The 21487-nt window shown below is 33.4% G+C and overlaps 1 protein-coding gene across 2 annotated transcripts in view; it reads right to left on the bottom strand.

Annotated features, from left to right (window-relative positions):
• Positions 1-21487, bottom strand: part of LOC150103899 (uncharacterized) — a 426738-nt gene that overhangs the window by 392443 nt on the left and 12808 nt on the right. The window contains exon 1 of one of the 2 annotated variants that reach the window (XM_090397171.1): positions 10678-10699. The exons of the other annotated variant lie outside the window; for it this stretch is intronic. The gene's annotated coding sequence lies outside the window, so the exon portion shown is untranslated. Of the gene's footprint in view, positions 1-10677; positions 10700-21487 lie in introns of those variants that run through there. 2 annotated transcript variants of the gene reach the window in all.

Raw genomic sequence — 21487 nt, 5'->3', positions numbered from 1 at the left:
TTTTTTTTTCCCTCTACAAATTTTCCCATAATACTTTTGTAGAATTGCAATTCATTTCCTGTTCTGCTATTTAACAAGAACCAATTTTTGTTGTCAATTAACCTCTCTAATGACCAGAGAATTCCTCATTTCTACACTAATGGTAACCATACATAGAAATAAGTCCCTTTTTGAAATTTGCTCACATCACTCTACTAGAAATCATCTCCTAAAATTTCAAGATGTTTATCTTTCTGTTTCATGGTTAATATTCTAGTCACTCTTTCCTGTTTTCTGAATGCTATTGCCTGAATAAATCAACATTTAGAAGAATTTCAACTGTTTTAATTATCTTTCTCTTTTACTTGTTTATTACATGTTGTTACATGTTTACAATTCTTTTGCTAGTGTTAATTAACTCTTTTCTATTATTCATGCTTCATACAATGCCAATTTTCAGTTCTGTTGAGTTTCTGGCAGCTGACTTATCACACTTTGCCCTGGTTCACAAATAAAAATAGCACAACTTCGTATAACTATATGAATCACAGCTGATTCAATATTTTTTCATTGACAATAAAATATTGAATCTTTTAGCATTATAGTTAAAAATTGTGCATAATAATATTAAACAACCATTTTCAATTTTGTACTTGAAGTTGATAGCATCTCTTTAATGGAATCTAAAAAACTCCTCTACTGTTTTCTTCATGATGGTAAGTGGTAATACTAGGAATTCACATATTGTAGTTTGATATCTCCAATGAAACCAGATATTAGAATTGGAGATATCAAACTTAGCTCTTTGCTTTATGCAGATGATGTTTTACTCCTAAACAAATCCAGTGCATGACTCCATGATTCTTTAACTAAACTAAATAACAGCTGTAACAAATTTAGGATGAAAATCAGCAATAAAAGATCAATAAAGTTGAAGAAAATTGAAAAGAAAGGCTCAAGACAGAAATAGCTAGACTCTTTACAACCTACAGTCATAGAGAAATCCTGACTGAAATCACAGGTCAATCAAGGTAATCAGCAATAAAAAGACAAACTATGAAAATAAGCAGGAACATAGAAAATTTTAGCTGCATTCTGAATTGATAGCCTATAGAATAAGTAAAATATTTCAGCTATTGAGGCACAGTTTTTATGAAGATAGCAAGTTAAATGTGGAAAACACAACAGAATAAGCAAAACTGGTATGGTTGGGAACCAGATGAATAAAATCATATGTATGAGAGAAATTAGCCAACACACTAAACTAGCAACATACAAGATAGTGTTCATACCAGTTTTAAGTTATGGACAGAGTTGATTAGAAATAAAGCACTTGATCAAAGATTAGAGGCCATAGATATGAGAGTTCTTAAAAAAATTAAGGACCTGAACAGATGAAATCAATGGCAGAATGATATTAAAAATGAAGACATTAGGAAGGAACTTGATATTGTTTGCATTCAAGAAAGTGTGAACAGGGCTAATCTAAGGTGGTACAGTCACTTAAAGAGAATGAGAAAAGAAAGATTAGCAAAACAGTTGTTCGATGCCAAGATGGCAGGAAAATTTTTCGGTGGATTGATTCAGTGAGAAGTGCTTTAAAAGAACAAAATGTTACGTATGACAATATTGGAGTGTTGACAAGTAATACTCTCATTTGGAGGAAAATTGTTGATAGGAGATTAATAATGCAAAGTTAACCATGTAGTGCTGTCATAACAGGCTGAACACTCCTTGAGGGTACATATCAGGAAATTGATGATGGTGAATCATATTCCTTATCAAGAATTTGATGATTTTAATTGGGTGAGCCTTTTCTGAAAACTGAAAGAGAAGTTATATTTCACCGTCACCAAATTCATGGCATGTACTCTTATGCATTATTACTGGCTTTCAATAAACAATTTTCTTCCAAATTAATCTTTATTTGACAGATCTCCAAGACTGTGGATTTGTGTGTTATTATTACCTTTGAAGGTATTAATAACAGCACAAATCCAACTAGAACTTGGTTTATCTTTTGGGTCTCTTTCCAACCATCAAAACAACTATTTCGCTAACCTTCCCTCTCCCATTTTTAACTGGCCTAAGCACCTTAGATTACATCAGCTAAAACATTTTGAATGCTAACAAGGACAGATTTCTAATTTTCATTTTTAATATGATTATACCATTGATACCATTTATTCACTCACCTAATTTTTCACAAAACTCTCATATCTATGGTCTCCAATTATTTATCGACTGCTTTATTTCTAAACTCAACACTAATATCAAAAGTTAAAACTAAATTGGAACAGTTAGCTATATTAATGTTTTGACATCTTTCTTATTCCACATAAATTTATTCATTTGACTCCACAACATGTTAGCTTTGCTGTTGTCTAATTCCATGTTTGTAATCTTCATGAAAAACAACTAAACAGTTAAATATTCTACTTATTCAGTTTTAATGTTTCACTGTTAATGGTCAATTTCCATTGTACTACTTATTTCATTGTTTTTGTCTTTATTATTGCTATTTTCATACAATACTTGTTAAATTATTCAATTTAATTCAAGATTCTGAAGACTTAGGAGTATAACATCATCTTTACAATAAAGAAAGAATATCTCCTAATTTATTAGAAGTTTAATGCCACTTTCCTTCTCAGGTGCACACTACTTTATTCAGATGAATAAAGTAATGTGTACCCTTATCTTACACCTGATTTCATATCAAGCCATCTTCTTGGAACACCTTGAATTCTAACAGCTGCATAATATCTGATTTACACCATAATATGTACAGGATTTTAAACAATTTTCCTAATAGCCTTTTCCTGATCTAGAAAATTTGCATGCAGATTCCAATTATATTTCCATGATTTCAAACTATTTATTTTAGAGTAAAAATTAACCCTAACACCATGTAAAAAGCCTAAACCCAACCTGTTCTAAATTTCTTTTCAACAATTTTTCTTGCTTTACCATAAACCTTCCCTGTAAAACACTCAGTAGGGAATCCTCTAATTTATTTGGAACCATCTCCTGGTACTTATGTATAAACTCTACTCCAATCATATGGAATTCAACCTTCTGAATTTTGCAGTGAAACCACTGTAAAACTATACCTGAGCATTTCTGGTCAAATATCATCTACTCCAGTTACTTTTCACACTTTAGGTTTCCCAAAAGTTTTTTTTTTCTACTTCATGCAATTGATAAGTACTCCTGATTACATTTCTGTTGAATATTTTCTGTGCTCTTTCACTCTCATTTAATAATCTTTTGGATTGTTAAATGAGAGTGATGGAGCACATTCTCTCAGGGCATCTTCTGACGTATTTGCCAGTAGTTTTTGATAGGCTTTCTTGTTTTCTTAGATTGTCTCTAACTTCTTGAGTTCACCATGAAGTTCTGATTTTTCTATTCTTGCAACCTTCAACCAGATGGCTCTCTGACTTCATCAATCATTGTTTTGTTCATGGATCTTCAACTTAGTCTGCAAATTCTAGTATTGATTTTCAAATGTCTACATTTTTTTTTTTTTTTTTTGGCTCCAATATGTATATTTGAGTCCACAGTTCACCTCCAAAAGCTGTTCGACTCAGATTCTTTTCAATATTTTCATAAATAATTTTCTTTTTAATATGAAATTCATGTTTATCCTGCTTAAAACTAAATGCAGATCATTTCTTATTTCAAATCATCTGCATTCTCTTACTTCCTGAACAAGCATGTGAGTATATCAAAAAATAACATTCAATAAAACCTCTTTCTCGTGTGTTCTCTCTGTGAATCTATACATATCTTTATGATGGAATATGGTCTCTATTGACTAGTCCGTATCATAAACAGAAATCTAGCAGGTATTTACCATTATTAACTTTGCCCTTTTCTACAAATTTTCCCAATATGAATATATGTCTATTATTCATTTCTTACTCTACTTCTTTAGATCTCCGTGAAAAACCAGCTATTTTTATCGTTATTATCGTAAGACCCCCATGGAGTCATCTAAGAGATCACTTTGTCATATACACAGCTCATCATACCATGCCTTAAACACATTAAAATTCTCTGCAGACACCACTCTCTCAGAAAAGACATTCCAATCATTCACAACTCTGCACGCAAAAAACCTGCTTCTCACTCCCTTGTTCACAACCTCCTTCCAGGGATGACCTCTTGTTCTCCCCCTGATCTCTCGCCATTTTATGAAAGACCTCTTCAACGTTAATCCTATAGCAACCCCTTACCAAATTGTATGCCTATCATATCACCCCCTCTTCTTCCTATCCACTAGTATCTGCAAATTGCATCCCTCTTATCATTCAAGAGATCAGAAACTACCTTAGTCGGTCACCTCTGGACTCTTTCCAACATCTCTTTGTTTTTTTTAAAAAACAGGTGACCAAATCTGCGAACAGTAGTCCATGTGTGGCCTAATCAGAGCCTTATACAACGGAACAAGAATCTCCTTACTTCTACAAGTCTGTGTTCTCCGCATCATTCCCTGAATTCGTTGTGTTGTCCTCACAATTTTGGCAACGTGTCCTCTAAATTTTAAATCTTATCCACTATCCCTCAAGATCTCTTATTTCCTCCACCTCCAACAATATATCCCCACCAAGCATAAATTCTACATTCCATCTTTGTTTCTGAAATTTTAAAGCCATACATTTTGTAGCATCAAACTGGCATCCCACTTCCGTGCCCATTCGCTCAATCTATTCAAGTCTTCTTGTAAGGCCACATCTGCTCTACTCCTCATAGTTCATTCCAACTTTGCATCATTTGCAAACACTGAATATCCCCGCCCAAATCTTCCCCAATATCATTAACACACAGATTAAATAGCAATGGCATTAAAACAGACCCCTAAGGCACACCACTAGTGACATTCCTCTTCCAGGATATTGCTGCCCCATACACAACTTGCTCGTACCTATCAGACAGCCAATCTCTGATCCAATGCACTAGTCTAATATCCAACCCTATCTGCTATCTGTTCTAGTTTGACTATCAACTTATTGTGTGGTAATCTATCAAAAGCCTTTGCAAAACCTAAGCATATTACTGTGTATCCATCTCCTTTGCCCAATAAATCCATCACCTTATTGTAATAAGTAAGTAGATTACTAAAACACGACCTCCCTTTAGCAATCCATGCTGTCCATCAAAAATAATACCACTGTTGTCAATCCAATTCTGGATCCTGGTTCTCACCAGTCACTCCAAACAATTTAACCACAACAACATTCCTTTCCAGCTATTCCTTTTTCCCTTTATGTCAGCTGCCCTCTGTAATGAGTCCTGTAAAAAACTCATCTTTCCCTCATAGAATCTTCTGTAGGCCAACAGGTACCAAATAAGTGTCATTGTTCAGTTTCCCATTTTGAAATTCATTCTTTAAATTGTTAGTAATTTAAGAAGTTTAAGTTCAAGTTTAGTGTTGAATACAATACTATAGCTACTCCTTCCTTTCCCTGATCACTATTGCCCAAATATAACATATTTAGCAGGATCTCAAGAACTATTTTAGTCTTCATTTCTGTAACACCATCAACTCTACAAAATAAAGAAATTTAAAACTAACCATATAACCGACAATTACACAATCTTAACTAAATTATATAATATAATCTGATAATTTGAATGAATTTCATTAACTAATTTTCCATTGATATTTTCTTATTCTCAGAAGAACTTGAGTATAAAAAGTAGGATGTTTCATTTATAAAATCAAGTTATAGAAATATGTTTTCCAAAAACTGAAGTCTGCTGCACACTGCAGAAGATTTAATCAGCTTTATCCCATTCAAAAAGAAAGGAGAAATTAAAAAATTTGAGGAACATTTCACTTGATTTTGACAATATCATTAATAGGAATATACCAAACAAGTAAGGGCAAACATAATGATAAAACTGAAAATAAGTTTCAAACAACACCTACTGAAAATTTCTTAACTGCATAGGCTTTGCAATCAAATGCTATTAATGTCTATTGCAAACATTTAACACACACAGTACGAAAAACTCTACAATATGATGCGATTTACATCTTTTCTTTACCTTCCAAAGTGAATTCATTTTTCTGAAAGCCATGAGTTTTGTTTTTTTATCTCAAACTTGTGAATTACTTAAATAATATAAATCTGGGTCTACTCTTCAGCACAATCAATAAACTAATAAAACTAAAATTCTGAAGCCACTTAAAAGATTACATAATGCTCAAAAAATGAAAAATGGACCAAAAAGTTAGACAATTTTACTTTACACAAATTAGAATTTTGCAAACCAAAAACTTTTAGAAATCAACTAGCTGAATGTTGCATCTCATGTTGCCTCTGCACTTGGCATCTAGGTCTCTTTGTGAACAATGATTGGTAAAACTGTTTAATAAAAGGAAAGCATTAAAAAGTTCATTCAAAAAAAGAGAGGGGGAGCATTACTGCTTAAGATGCAGTTGCACGTTGAAAAATTAACATCACATTCTTAAATATCCATATGTATAATTACAAATGCAAGAAATGTTCATATCCAACGAAGTATAATACACAAAATATGTTCAAATAGCTACACCATGATTTCAATGATGGTATAGCTATTTTAATAAATACCAAAATTAAAACAATATAAATGGCCTGCCTGAACCAGCTTGGTTGATAAAAACCACTATACTTGTTTTCTACAAAGACTGAAGGTTCAAGTCCAATGTAAGGCACAAATTGATTGTAAAAGTTTATTCTGGCTAAGAAGCTTGTACAGACTTTGAAGTTTACATGGCCTGTCATTTTTAAAACAAAAAACATAGCCATGCTATGTTTATAACAATGGGTTCACAGGAGGCATAACTGAAGAAGAGGCTTGGGTAGATCTCCAGCCATTATCTTCTCATAGGTTCATGAGTCTTGTGATTACAAGACTCATGAACTTAAGGGAAGATAATAGCTGGTTTCAATGGGGGATAATAATAGGAAGATAATAATGGTTTCAGTGGAGATAATGATATTACAAATGAAATGAAGGAATTCATGGATTAATTTCACCTCATCTAGCAAGTCCTTGTCCCTTTACTCAATATGAAAGGTCAATTTTAGAATTTAACTTTACTCGCCATAATAATTTTCTTGTGGGAAAAAAAAAAAAAAAAAGAATTAGATTGATGATGTATATAATTGTCACTAAACATTTCATTCTTATTTAATTCACTCAACTACTAGTCAAGCTATTGACTGGTAGTATTCTCCAGAAAGGTCATTTTATTATTCTTGTTATTGGCGATGACTGCACAAAGTACCTATCATAAAAGGTATGACTAATTAACATTTTTTTTTAAGAATTTTCAGTTTATATTCATGTTTCCCAATTCTTTGGAAAAATATTCTTCATGCTTTAGCAATAACCTCAAACTGCTTGAACTCTGAACTTTGGAGTCAGCCTAATTACAGAATTATCTCCCTTCTCGATGGGAGGCTGCATACTCAATTGGAGGAGCTATACTGGAGGAAGTGGTGGAGACAAGAGATCTGGAGGGGGGGGGTACTGATAAAAACCTGAAATTCAGGGAACATATTGCAGAGGTGGTTAAGGTAACCAGAGGATTGCTGCAATACTGAGAAGGATGGTGACCTGCAGAGATAAAAGAGTTATCGTTCCATTGTATAAGACCCTGATCAGACCACACACTATTTTTCTCAAATTTGGTCCCCAGGATTTGAAGAGAATAAATTAACTGTGGAAAGAGTACAGAGGCAGATAACAAAGATTGTTTCAGGACTGTACAATGTTAGTTATGAGGACTGGGCTGAGGGAATATGGACTGCAGAGTTTGGTAGATAGAAGGAGAGGTGATATGATTGAGACTTAAACTGTGGAGAGGTAGTTACAGGGTTGGCACTGGGGAGTTCTTCGCTTGGTGGAACAGCAGGAAGAAGAGATGCCAAGGGACCATCCCTGGAAGTTACGAAAGGAAGCTGTGAGCAAGAGGATAAGGAGTGGTTTCTTTGCATGGAGGGTGGATGAACTGTGGAATGCATTGCCTGATAGAGTGGTGAGAGCAAGAACGGTCAATGAGTGGTATGAGAGACTTTGTGTTTCCTAGGAGGGACTTCCCACGATGAGTCTTTTGATTCCATGGAGGCCTGAATAATAATAATAATAATAATAATAATAATAATAAAAAAACACTTTTGTCAAGAACACAAAAACCCTAACTATGCAGGGCACCATAGCAAAAAAGTATATATGGTAAGTTTTCCAAACTTTTTACCTTAAAATATTTATGCTGTTCAATTTATGTTAAAATTATGTTAAATGTAATTTTACATTTAAAAAATGTAAATTTTACATGAATTAAAAAACAAAACAAAACATGGATTTGATGTTAGGAATGCCTAACATTGAATCCATGTTAGCAATCCAGTATACATATCAAAAATGATATTATATAAGATAAAGTTTATCTGAAAACTAAATGGAAATTATAGGTGCAGGAAGTTAGGGATGATAATTAAGTAGTGACACCAAAATAAGAAACAAATTCATTCTTAACTGTGGAAAAACAATAAAAGGGTTTTGATAAGATAAACATTTTATATTTTCTCATTTCAACAATGAGAAAAATAGCACTTCATGTGTTTAAAAATAATTAAAAGGATCCATGTATATCTTAAGATAAACTGGACTCTAATACAAGGTAATAAAATTCCTGAAAATATTTAGAATAACATTTTAATGGTGAACCAATATGGTCAGAAACATCTGTACTTAATGATTAAAAATCCCAAAGCATGTTAGTTTCGTTACCATATTAGTTTGCATTTATTTATTGAGTGCCAAAGCTGTACTGCAGCTCTTCATTAAAAACCAAAATTCGCATATGACCTCCACTATGATAATACTTCAGCTGATATTTTAAATTCATAATACAGAAATTGTAATCCTCTTCTGAAGAGATCTAGTACTTGACTTTTCGAGTAGAAGAAAGAAACACCCAAACTTCACATTACATATATGAAGTTCTGACCAAAGAGAATTTGAACAATTCATACTCATAAACCTCTGAAGGCAAAGGTTAATCTAATCCAAAGTAACTTCAAGCTAACATCTTTATCTCCACAACAGAAATGGTACAATGGGAAATTCATTATCAGTTAAGTTTTCATTTGCCCGTACATCAAAAGTGAGGGTTTTTTTTGTTTTTGTGTGCTTGTTTAGAATATTATCCAATGCACAAACTGATTATAACCAAGTTATATACAAGAATGTGAAATTAGCACTTGATCAGTAAATTTTAAGATTACTGTTATCTATTGAAAATGTAAAGAGTTGGTAAGAATCAGTCACACATACACAATACTAATGATAAACATGATCAGTTTTATCATTCTAATTACAAACAGGCCATCTCATCTAGGGGGAGAGGCTTGATATGCAATATTTAAAACTACCATCATAACCACTTTAAAATACACCTACATTTCACTTATATAGCAAGGTTACAAAAAGGCAACAATTATCTGGTAAGTAAACAAAACATTATTTAAAATCTTCCACAAGTGAGCCATGAAGTCAATTTATTTGAAACTGCATCTAAAATGATACTGAGAAAAAGAAAGAAAGAAAGAAAGGGGAGCATACAGGATGCGAATTTGATTCAAACCACGCATAATGATGGAAAATGTGCATGTTACATACATTCTTCATCACTCAGGTGCAATGGCTGTTTGGTAACACCACCTAGGAAGTTTACAAATGGTTCTTGTTGGTTACATTTCTACAAAACAAATAAGCTTCTTTAATGAAGCAAATTATATACTGAAAACTCTATATGAATATATATAAATAATTTCAAATGAAGAATTTCGTTATATTCATCCCATTAGATACACTAAACCAGACGAATTCAAAGCAACTTCTTCACAATGTCGCCTTATCAGTTCATCGATTTTCCTGTCCTCAATAAATGTTCCTTACTTAATTACGGTTTAAAAAGTTAGTTTGATATACTATTTCTCTTCATGTAAACGCTAATGTACTGAGCATAATTTAATTTCACACATCTTTTGTTGCTAGTGCACAGCATGCAGCATAATAAACGAATTGTTACACATGGTAAACTATTCTATAAAACCCAACCAGAATTTCAAAATTAATAAAATACAATGTTCTAAATATTATCATACACTTAAAACAAGTTAGTTTTCAAAATTTATTTTCCAACAACAGATCACGCGGGATCGTATAGCTAGCAATTCAAAGCAGTAAACGAACGAAAAAGATCCCAACGAGAAACCCAATTTTTTAAAGAAATATAATTGTTACACTTTAACTGAACTATACACAAAGTCTAGAATATATTTTCCAATCTAAACATGCTTTCCAAGAAAATTCATAAATGGATGTTTATACAAAAATTGTCATTTCTAAATCTAAATAGCAATAAAGTTGAACACCGCGCCGGCCCAACATCGATGCTGCCTACTTCAAACAGCAGAGGGCTCAAGTGCCGCCATCTCACAAAGCATCACAGTAAGCTACAGACTACAAGAGTAAGAAGCAATCATTCAGCATAACCGCATACCATACAATAAAGCGTTAGTGATTATATTACAACAATTAAGAAACATTTATTCCCCTCTATAACTTAGTTGTTGGCGATTTTTTTTATAGGGAAGTATATGAGATTCCCGAAAATCCCCAAAAACCTACCCGCGAAAGTCCGTTGACGACCACCATCTTACCTCAAGGCATTTCACTTATATAGTAAACATCCGCGTGTAACACACCAGCAATGCGTGACCTTAGATCTTCAATTAATCCCGATTTGACAATTAAATGATTGTGGAGAAATAAATTAAAGTGATATATTCAACAAAATTTTTGATTTAGATGCTAAAATAATTTTTACTGTTTGTTGTATATTTATACATGGACTACATTGTCGGATATGGGAATGAATATTTCAGTGTTATTTTATCTAGAATAACCAACCAAATTAAGCTATATAGATTTCATAAATTCCTTTCTTTATTTCTACATTTCAAGAGTTTACGTTTCCTTAGTGTGCAATTTCCATACATTTTGAACTGCATGTAGTTATTTAAAGAGCAGCACAAGCGAAGTAACCAAGAGCTAACTGCTGCACTAGTCCTATACCATAAAAGCGCCTGCGCACATGTTCAAAAATATGCTCCAAGGCTACTGGGAATAGAAGGAATCAGCTTAGAGATATCTTTACTGAAGTTGTAATTGGACTTAATAAAAAGCGACTTCTCATGTACATGAAATATTGGTAGCGACGAAAATCTAATAGTGTTATGACTATCAAACATCCAGAACTTTGAAGGCGGTTGTTTTGTTTGTTCATTTTTAATCCAATTTTATAATATAGCACCGATCAGAAAATCACATACCAATAAAAAAAAAAAAATAATAAATAATAATAATAACATTAAGTGCCTTGTTAAGTTTCACAAATTAAAGTAAAAAAACTGTGCTCGATGTGATTTCTGAGACCACTTAGACATCCTTCGACAATGTAGATGCTAAAGGAGAAAACAACTATAAATACATTATTTCAATTATAATCATCACCATCTATCAGAAATAATAATGTTCTGAAACAGTACATCCAAAGAACATCAGGAAAGTGTTAAATACCATCTTGAAAATAACGCCAACGAAATCCTTCCAGATCTAAAGTCAGAATGTTTTTGCTACGGTGGCGAATCCAGAGCTGGAAATGGAAAGCAATCTTATACATTTCAAGAACTCGTAGCATGGTGAATTTCAATTAATAAAAACAAAAAATAAAATAAAAATAGTAATGTATTTCTGATTCGAATACAATTTAAAAGACTTAAATATCTATTAGCGGTAGAAAATTGTAGTAAATTGTATTAATAAAAAAGAAATATTTAAATCATAGCATTTGTTTTATTCAATCAAAGCGTCTGAAAACAGAACTAATCCACAATATGTATTGAGTATGATTCCCTAATTTGAAAAGTTTTCCGCTCCTCGAGGAACAAAGCTTCAGCACACAGCGTTGCTTGGAGAAGAATCTCGTATAAATAATCCATGAAAAAAGTATTCGTCTTCGTGTACTAATTAATTAATCCCGTTAAAACATATTTCAGGTTAACGGAGAATTTATGAGAGCAGCTTACGAATATTTATAAGATTTTACAAGTTCTTGTGGTAAATTTATATAACAGCATTTCCCCCCAAATTCCTAATGAGTATTGTACTTGAAAATAAGATATATGTATGCATGTATATTTGAATTAAAATATCTTTGTAACCTGATATCAGGTTACAAAGATGATATCGGGGTTATGGAACGTGGATTATAAGGACATTGAGAATATATGGATTGAAAATACAGTTGGACCAAACAAAGACGGTTAATATGATAGAAGCCTATATACTTTGAAGGGATGTTATAGGATATCGTTTGAAGAAATTTTTCGTTATATGCAAGGTGAGGAGATGAACAAGGGCCATTCGGGGAAATTGAGTTTATGTGCGGTTAAGAATGGGGTGAGAGCTAGATTTTTCTCTCACAGAGCAGTGAGTGAATGGAACGGTTTGCCTGTTGAAGTTAAGTGCATCTAATGTGAATGACTTAAGAGACGACGGTAAGACAGCTGGTAAGATGAGTTCTTGAGTCCCTGGAAGTCTCTGATCATCATAATAATAATTTTTTCACTCTTTTTTTTTTGGGGGGGGGGAGATCGATTGCGCCCTGCTCTAAATCCATCGTTTAAAATCTTATTTGTGTATTTACAAATATATATGCAGATTTATAAGACTAAAGTGCAGCAATTTAGATTTTTATATTAATGCGAAAGAAGTGAAATATGCTTGAAAAGAATGACGTAATATATTACTTTTATTATCTTATTATTTTAAGAGAATGAAATAAATACTTCATTACTTTAAAAAAGATGAACAAATAAACTTATTAACTTAATAAATTAAATAGAAAAAATAGTATTTGAAGACTAAATTTTATTCAGGTGGCATGTGAATGTCATTTTTTTTTTATTTAAATGCAATGTTTACTACATGTTCATAAAAATCATGCAGATTTGTAAGACTAAACTCCAGCAATTTAGATTTTTATATTAATGCAAAAGAAGTGAAATATGCTTGAAACGAATGACAAAGAATGACTGTAAATGGTCCGAATTAAACTGGCGTGAAAATGTTTGTTGATATTATCTCCTCGTCTCCTTAACGTATTATGTTAACTGCTGAGTAACTTGGCGTCACTGTTAAGATAGGATGGTTAATCATTAATCAGAATAATGATTAACCATCAGATTAATTAATAGGCCAAAATACACAAAAGAATGTTCTCTTGAAGATTTACCAGAGAACATATGCAACTGACTAGCAACCGCCTAGGTTCGCCTAATGATAAAACGCCCTGAGACGGAAAGTTGTAGAGTAGAAGTACCCCTCCCTCGATGAGTCTTTAAGATTCCTTGGAGGTGTCACGAAATAATAATAATAACAACAATAATAATAATCTCTGGCCAATTTACCCCTTTTGCAAGACTGAGTTTCCGGTAAGAAAACTTGCAACTTCCGTATGATAAAAATTTTTGATGAGAATTCCATCTAGAAATACAATTTTTTTTTTTTTTTTCACTAAAGGGCATGGCCCCAACCGACTGATATGGAGGAACTGTTTTTGTCATCGACCATCCAGTCAGCAGGAGACTAGCTATAGTTGTTTCGGTAGCATTTCGGGAAAGAAAAAAAAGCAACATAATACCCGGAAGCCTAAATTCATCTAGGTGAGAACAACAGCAAAAGTTTTCTGGCTCATGTTTGCAGCGTAAGACACTGAATTACTTGGTCTGGGTATACATCTCCAGACCAAGTAATTCAGTCGTCTAATAATAAATAAATAAAAGAAAATGTTTTTAAAAATGCGTTAACCGAAAGATCTTAATTAGCTATATGAGAGCAGCTTACAAAATTACAGTTACAGTTTATATATATTATCAAATTTCTAGCTAATTTTTACCTTCGCCTCTTGTTGAAGTTGTTAATAATCTTGAATTTCTTTATTTGGAAATTATAAAACCTATAAAATTCCTCCCGCAGAGATACAAATAAATAAATTAAACGAGAATATAGATCCAATTGTGTGAATATGCACCTTCTTTCTCTTCCAAACACTTTAAATTACTTTAAACCCCATGGCCGTTGGTTAAAAAATAAAAATAAAAAATAAAAAAAGTCAAGCTTTATAAACAAACAAATTAAATCGCAGAATACAAATAAATAACTGAAGCCAATGGACTCACTGGATTTATAAGAACATTCCCATGGTTCGTTGTAAGGTTTTTGTTATTATTGTTTATTAACCATGAATTTTACAATACTTCTCGGCATATCGTATGTTCACTTAATAAGTGGGCCAAACATATACATTCCTCGCCTTCATCAATATCCAACGTAACAACAAACAGTAGCAAGCTTTCATGAGATATAAGATTAAAAAAATATTAATTAATTCCCTCTATGGAAGTAGAAATCTCTTCTAGCTTTCCATATGACTAAGTGTTTTTTTTTTTTTTTTTTTTTTGGAAGGGGGGGGTAGTTATTTGAAGATATTACTATGTTAAAAATCATGAGAATACTTCTTATAATAATAAATTATTACGAACAGGGGCACGCCAAGAGTGTTGTTTATAAATATATAATAATACCAATGGTATTATTATATATTTGCCGCCTGGGTGCAAACTTTTATCGGCCGCCCTTAATACTGCATTGTATAATCCAAAATAGATATTAGCTACATAAAATGTCGCCCTATCAATGTTGTCGCCCGGGTGCGGGGTACCCTCGGGTTGGCGCGGCCCTGATTCCGAACATCCTTAAGATTCAAGTATGTTACTCTAGATAATATAATTTTTACCTCTTAAATAGAAGCTTAATAACATGTGCCGCTAACAGATATACGTCTCATGATCGTGCAGTCAATAAGCCTAATGCTAAAACAGCCAATTTTGAGCACAACATGATATGTGTTACCCTTTAACAATAACATATTTTAAGTAAAACATGTCATATGGAAAGAAATAAAATAAGATAATTAAAACAGGCAGCTTATACTAGTAAACATAAGAAAATAAATTTGAGCAAAATGCCTCAAGGTCAAAATTCCCTAACAGAAAATGAAAGAAACAAAACAAAACTTTCCTCATATCTTTAACCACCATCGTTTCCTCTTTAATAAAATCCCGTCCGGGGAGGAGACTTCAATGCGAATTATATCATTCATTTTATTCCTAGCTAAAATATCTTATATTAAAATATTTTCTATTATCATACCTAAAAATCATTCTGAAAACTTGATTAGCAAAAATACAATTATAATTAACAATTTCAAATTATGTAGTAATATCGAGGGTGATAAAAAAAAATTAAATTTAAATCGCATTTGTTCGATCCACCTCTAATGTGTCATTTATAAATAAGTAAATCCACTAACGCCTTTTAAAATTTTAAGAATTTGTCAAAATTTAATGTAAATTTAAAATTTCCTAATTTTATCAATTAGCGAAAAGTAATGGATATATGATACCCAGTGAGAGATTATTTCAGAAGTTTGTCAAATAAATTTTTCGTGTCGATATCCGTTGCTTATTCTATAATATGAAAATTTGGAAATTTTCAGATGTATATTAAATTTTAGCAAATTATTCTTAAAATTTTAAAACATAAATGGCACATTCAACATAACTCATTCTGGATCCAAAATGAATACCAAATACTGTTCTTTTTTTTTCCTTCCAAATTTTGAATTTCATCATTTATTTTTTTTTTATCCCAATCAGTGGCGGCTCGTGGTTTGAAATTGTAGGGTGTTGCAACTTTCGAAATATACTTACTTATACACTGTATAAGTAAGTACTTACTTATACACTGTAAGTACAGTGTATAAGTGTTTGGATAAAATATCAAAGGTATGGTAAAAATTTTAAAAAATATTAAACATGAAAAAATATTGTTTATTATCGATAAAGTTATACAGTTTAGTATAATTCAAAATTACTTGAAAATAAAATCCATTCCTTTAATTGTAATTAAAGGAATGGATTTACAATTTTTGGACATTACAATTAAATCCTTTAATTGTAATGTCCAAATATTTAAAGAGACGGAGTAAACACGATAAGCACTACGAACACTCCTACTACGGCTACTAGAACAAATTGCATATAAACAACAGTGGAACTGCGCAACGGACAGTGCCGCATTACGCTAATAGCGCGCGTAACAATATGACACTGTGGTAAAACACAGTGCTGCCCCTTCGCCCTCCTAAGTGCTACAAGATGGATTTTTATTGTTTTTTATACAAAATAAGAGAATTGTATAGGATTGTTGATGATAAAATTAAATATTACAAGCAAATGTAAATAAATTAATAAATATATTTATATATTGCCGGCCTGCTTGGCCGAGTGGTTAACGTATTCGCTCTCCAGCAAAAAGGCCTTGGGCATGGATGTTTGTAATTGTCTGTGAAAATACTAGTGGTCGACGGTAGATGGCGATGGTGTAGTTGCGATTCGTTGTAGTTGGTGGATTGAGTGGTGGAGACAGAGTTATAGAGTAAGCTCCCTCGATGAGTCTTTGGATTCCCCGGAAGTGTCATGTAATAATAATAACAATATCGAGAAAAATTGGAGGTGCTGCAGTTTAGTAGTGCCTATGCACGAGCGGCCCATGATCCCAACCTAAGGATAAATTTCGCGTCATCCTCTCAAACTATGCTACGAAGGAGATGTTCAATAACTGTGTTTTAAAATTAAAGAATAGAAATAAGAATAGAATTAAATATTAAAAATAAGTTACTTAATTAATACCGTATAACTTCCAAATTAACACAAACCTACAATAGCAACGACTAGGTTAGTGTTAATTTGTATGATTTGTTGAGAACAAAGATTAGAAATTAACACAAACTTAAAAATCATAAAAGATAGCTTCTCGGCTCTTTTTTTAATGGTTTTTAAGATCTGTTCAATTCAAAAGGCACAAACTACACTCTTCCAAGATGCTGCGGACCTAACCAATAGTCAATAGGTTCGAATCCCATCTTAGGCATGGGTGTTTTGCGAATGCCTTTTGGTGGGAGGAATGTCATCGGCCGGTATGAGACTACCGCTATGTTTATTAAAGGAGTGGAGTAGTCTTGAAAAAGTTTCATGTTTGGCCTCTAGTGCAAAATTTCCTGATTATCACTATTATCCCTCCTAAAATATAGGTTCCATTAATGCCAAAGGGGAAAAAAAAAAAAAGAACATTATAGTCTCATAGGGGAATGGGCGGCTAGTGCATAGGCACTACGGAACTGCAGCACCTCCGATTTTCCTCGATATATAAATATATTTATTAATTTATTTATATTTGCTTATAATATTTAATTTTATCATCAATAATCCTGTACAATTCTTTTATTTTGTATAAAAAATAATAAAAATCCATCTGTAGCATTTAGGAGGGCAAAGGACGTTAGCAGCACTGTGTTTACCACAGTGTCATATTGCTACGCGCGCAAGCAATGCACATCATAGTGAGATGCGAGCTATTAGCGTAATGCGGCACTGTCCGTCACGCAGTTCCACTGTTGTTTATATGCAGTTTGCGCCAGTAGTAGTGTTCGTAGTGCTTATCGTGTTTACTCCGTCTCTTTAAATATTTGGACATTGCAATTAAAGACATAACATTTGTTATAGTAATTTTTAAGTAATTTTGAATTATACTAAACTGTATAATTTTATCGATAATAAAAATATTTTTTCATGTTTACATTTTTTAAAAAAATTTTTACCATAATTTTGATCCTTTATCCAAACATTTACAGTTTGTATGTATATTTCGAAAGTTGCAGCACCCCCACGATTTCAAGCCACGAGCCGCCACTGCATAGGGGATGAGCCTCGTTTCGTTATACTCAAAATGCCAAGAGGAACAAAGGGCAGTTCTATGTCGCAATGGAGATTTGAGCGTTAGACTTCAGAAGAACCAGTTTTCCTCAAATAATTCTATGCACATCATACGAAGCTATAAAACGAAAGGCCATACGCATATTGAATAGAAGATTGACCAAAGGATCCTCCCCCTTTAAAGCAAGAGGCCTAACAGCAGTCGCACCAGCAAGATTTGACACACGAAACCCACAAGGTGATGATCACTAGAATGCTTCCAACAGGACTTCATTTTCCTAAGACTGACAGGAAAGGAGTCATAGAGATGAAGATGGATGCTCTTCATCATACTGTGATATCCTGAATAACATAGCCCATCACGTGATGCTGATGCAGTGTTAGTTGAAGGGTTCTGCACGTTTCAGCAGAACAATGTCTCAAATCTGGTTTACGAGAACTTGGTTTGAACACAACCAGTGGCATCGATGAACTGAGCAGTTCAGAATCGATCTTAACCCACCTCACTCATGTAGACTCTCGTCACTCGCCATCACAAACTAACAGAATGTTTAACACGTAGACTCAGTAAGTAATTATTTGTATGAATTTCTTTGGCCCAATAATTTAGAAATATTGTAGGTATTGCCGACCAGGTTGACTGAGAGGACAACGTTTCCACTCTCCAATCTAAGGATGTGGGTTCGGATCCCATTGTGGCATGGATGTTTGTAAATGTCTACTGGAAAACAATTTAAGATCGCTTCTAGCTGATAAAACTATCCATGGTTTTAACGCGAAAGTACCCAGGGCCGGCTCTACCGACGGTGCAAGACGTGCATTTGCATGGGGTGACAAGTTTTTGGGGGCGGCAAAATTCGCATAAATTATACGAAAAATAAGGGGGAAGGGGCGGCAAAATTCCTAGGGGTGGCCCTGAAAGTACCATAGGTTAATGTACTATACGCTTTGTATCGCACGGTATTATGACATCGCCGCCATGTTACTGAACATCCAAAGTTACTAAAGTATACAATATTCGATTTCTGGAACAGAGTTCCCGAATTATCTGGCTCTTAGCTCTCACAGTAACTAATAAATTTACAGCTTTTCTTGGGTCAAATTCAGGTGAGGTGCGGACACGTGCGCATGCACACACACAGTCTTAATCTCTTAACATTATATGAATCATATACATAGTGAAACCTCTGCAGTTCAAATGAAGCCGCCCTTTGGTTGATTGGAATCCCATCTGTGATGAGAGGTAATCTTTATATAGGTACTTTTGAACTGAAAGCGAGTTAGGTGACATACGATCTACTATCCCATAAAGAGATGGTAGATTTTTACACGCCACAAGAGAAAGAAACCAATAAAAAATACGTACATAGATATAGTTGGTTGACACAACAGATTACATGTAGATTTTTTTTTATGTTCCACTCAAGAAAGAGTGTAAACCTATAGTACATTTAGTACCGTAGGCAGCATTTCTTTCTTTTCTTTTTTTTTTTTTTTTTTTTATCATTTTTGTTTATTTTTTTACACAGACCAGAAACACTGCTCTGAAAACCAAGCATGGAGCTTTTTCAGACATTTCCGACATCCAATAAGCAGTGTTAGTCTTGCGCCATCTAAAGGCAATTATAAGCATTCATGCTATCGACTGGATTTGAATTTGCAGGCTGTTGACAGTGAGTACGCTAATTGCTCGGCCGACCAGATCTGCGAAGATGGGAACAACTGTCTTATTATAGCATTAATTATTTGTCAACGAAAGCAAGCCATGATAGACCATTAAGCATAAAACGCTAGGACGTGATATATTTTACTATAAATCAATAGGCTCTAAATTATGGCATGAAAAGCTTTGCATTGGACAATGAACAAGTATATGAGAAGTAATTATAATTTTGCAAGATTGTATTTTTGTGTAAAGTTTTTTTTTTTTTTTTTCCTAGTAAATTTATGAGAGCATACGAGATGATGTGGTAGATGTAGTACTTAATTAAAACTAGTCTTACCGACCTATTGGTTTTAATTCTAATTAGAATGCAATGCAGAAAAATGACTATAAACAAATTGCCTATCAAACTCATTGATCATTGTTCTTTGGATTTCGAATGTCGAAAACTATTAATATTTTAGTGAAGCGTCTACTGTTGACTTAACAGTTTGTGAGACCGAGAATGAATCCCGAATGATATTTATGTTATGTGTGGGTCAGAAGGTACGGCATTTATGGCCCTTAATCCTGAAATAACTACTCTAGAACTCTCCGTTTCCACCAGTTAATCCACCACAGTTGCTAGTCAGGTGCACTTTTTTTTTTTTTTTTTTTTTTTTTTTTTTGCACACTCGTCTAAACGTAAATAGGGATGTATTAATAATAATAACTATTATTATTATTATTCCTCCATGGAGTCAAGCGCCTCATCGCGGGAGGTTCCACACAGTTCATCACACCTTGCCTTAAACATGTTCACCGTTTCCGCATTCGCAACATCCTCAGAAAATACATTCCAATCACCCACCACTCTCCGTGCAAAAAAACCTGCTCTTCAAACCCCCCCCCCCTTGCTCACATCCTCCTAATACAACTTCCAGGAATGTTTCCCCTTGTTTTCGCCATTCTATGTAAAACCTCATCCACATTATTCTGGTAATAATAACTTTTACGTTTCAATCATATTCCTTCTCCTCCTCTTCCTATCCGCCAGTCTCTGCAATTTGGATTTCCTCAATCTGTTTTCATACTCATCATTCCAGAAACCAGAAACCACCGAAGTCAATTCGTCTCTGGACCTTTTCCAATAGCTTTCCATCCTTTTGAAAACCAGTGACCAAATCTGTGCACAACAGTTCATATGCGCCTAATCAAAGCCTTATACAGTGGAACCATAATATCCTTACTTCCACACGTCTGTGTCCTCCACATCATTGCCATAATCGGTTGTGCTGTCTTCACGATTCTAGCTCGTTGTTCACAATAACTCCCAGATCTCTACCATTTCCTCTATGATATTCCCACCAGTTGTATGCTCTGCATCCCATCTTTGCTTCCAATTACAACTGTACACTTTGCAACATTCAACTGGTAACCCAATCGCTATTTAGGCCAGCGCATATTTAAGTCCTCTTGCAACACCATGACATCTGCTTCATTCCTCATAGTTCTTCCCAACTTTGCATCATCTGCAAACAACTGCATATCATCATTCAAATCCCTTCTGATATCATTAACAAAAAAGTTAAATATCAACGGTTCTAAAACATACCCTTGGAATGCACCACTAATAACTTTTCTCTTCTAGGATATCTCTCTTCCATACATAACTTGCTGATACCTATGATAATTTATGATTTGAGATTTACAAAAAAAAATTAATAATAATAATAATAGAAATAAATAAAATATAATTTAGTAAGTAAATTTATTACATATATTCCTTAGAAAAAAATGAACATGTGAAATATATTTTCTTAATTTTTTTTTTTTAAATATGCACCCATGAAAGGTTTTAAACCTATCGCAGATTTACTGCCGCGAATGAGCTAAG

Source organism: Typopeltis vanoorti, chromosome 8 (assembly GCF_054136105.1).
Source record: "Typopeltis vanoorti isolate ZY-2024b chromosome 8, IOZ_Tvanoo_1.0, whole genome shotgun sequence".
NCBI classification, from domain to species: Eukaryota; Metazoa; Arthropoda; class Arachnida; order Uropygi; family Thelyphonidae; genus Typopeltis; species Typopeltis vanoorti.
This window is presented reverse-complemented; position numbering and strand designations above follow the sequence as displayed.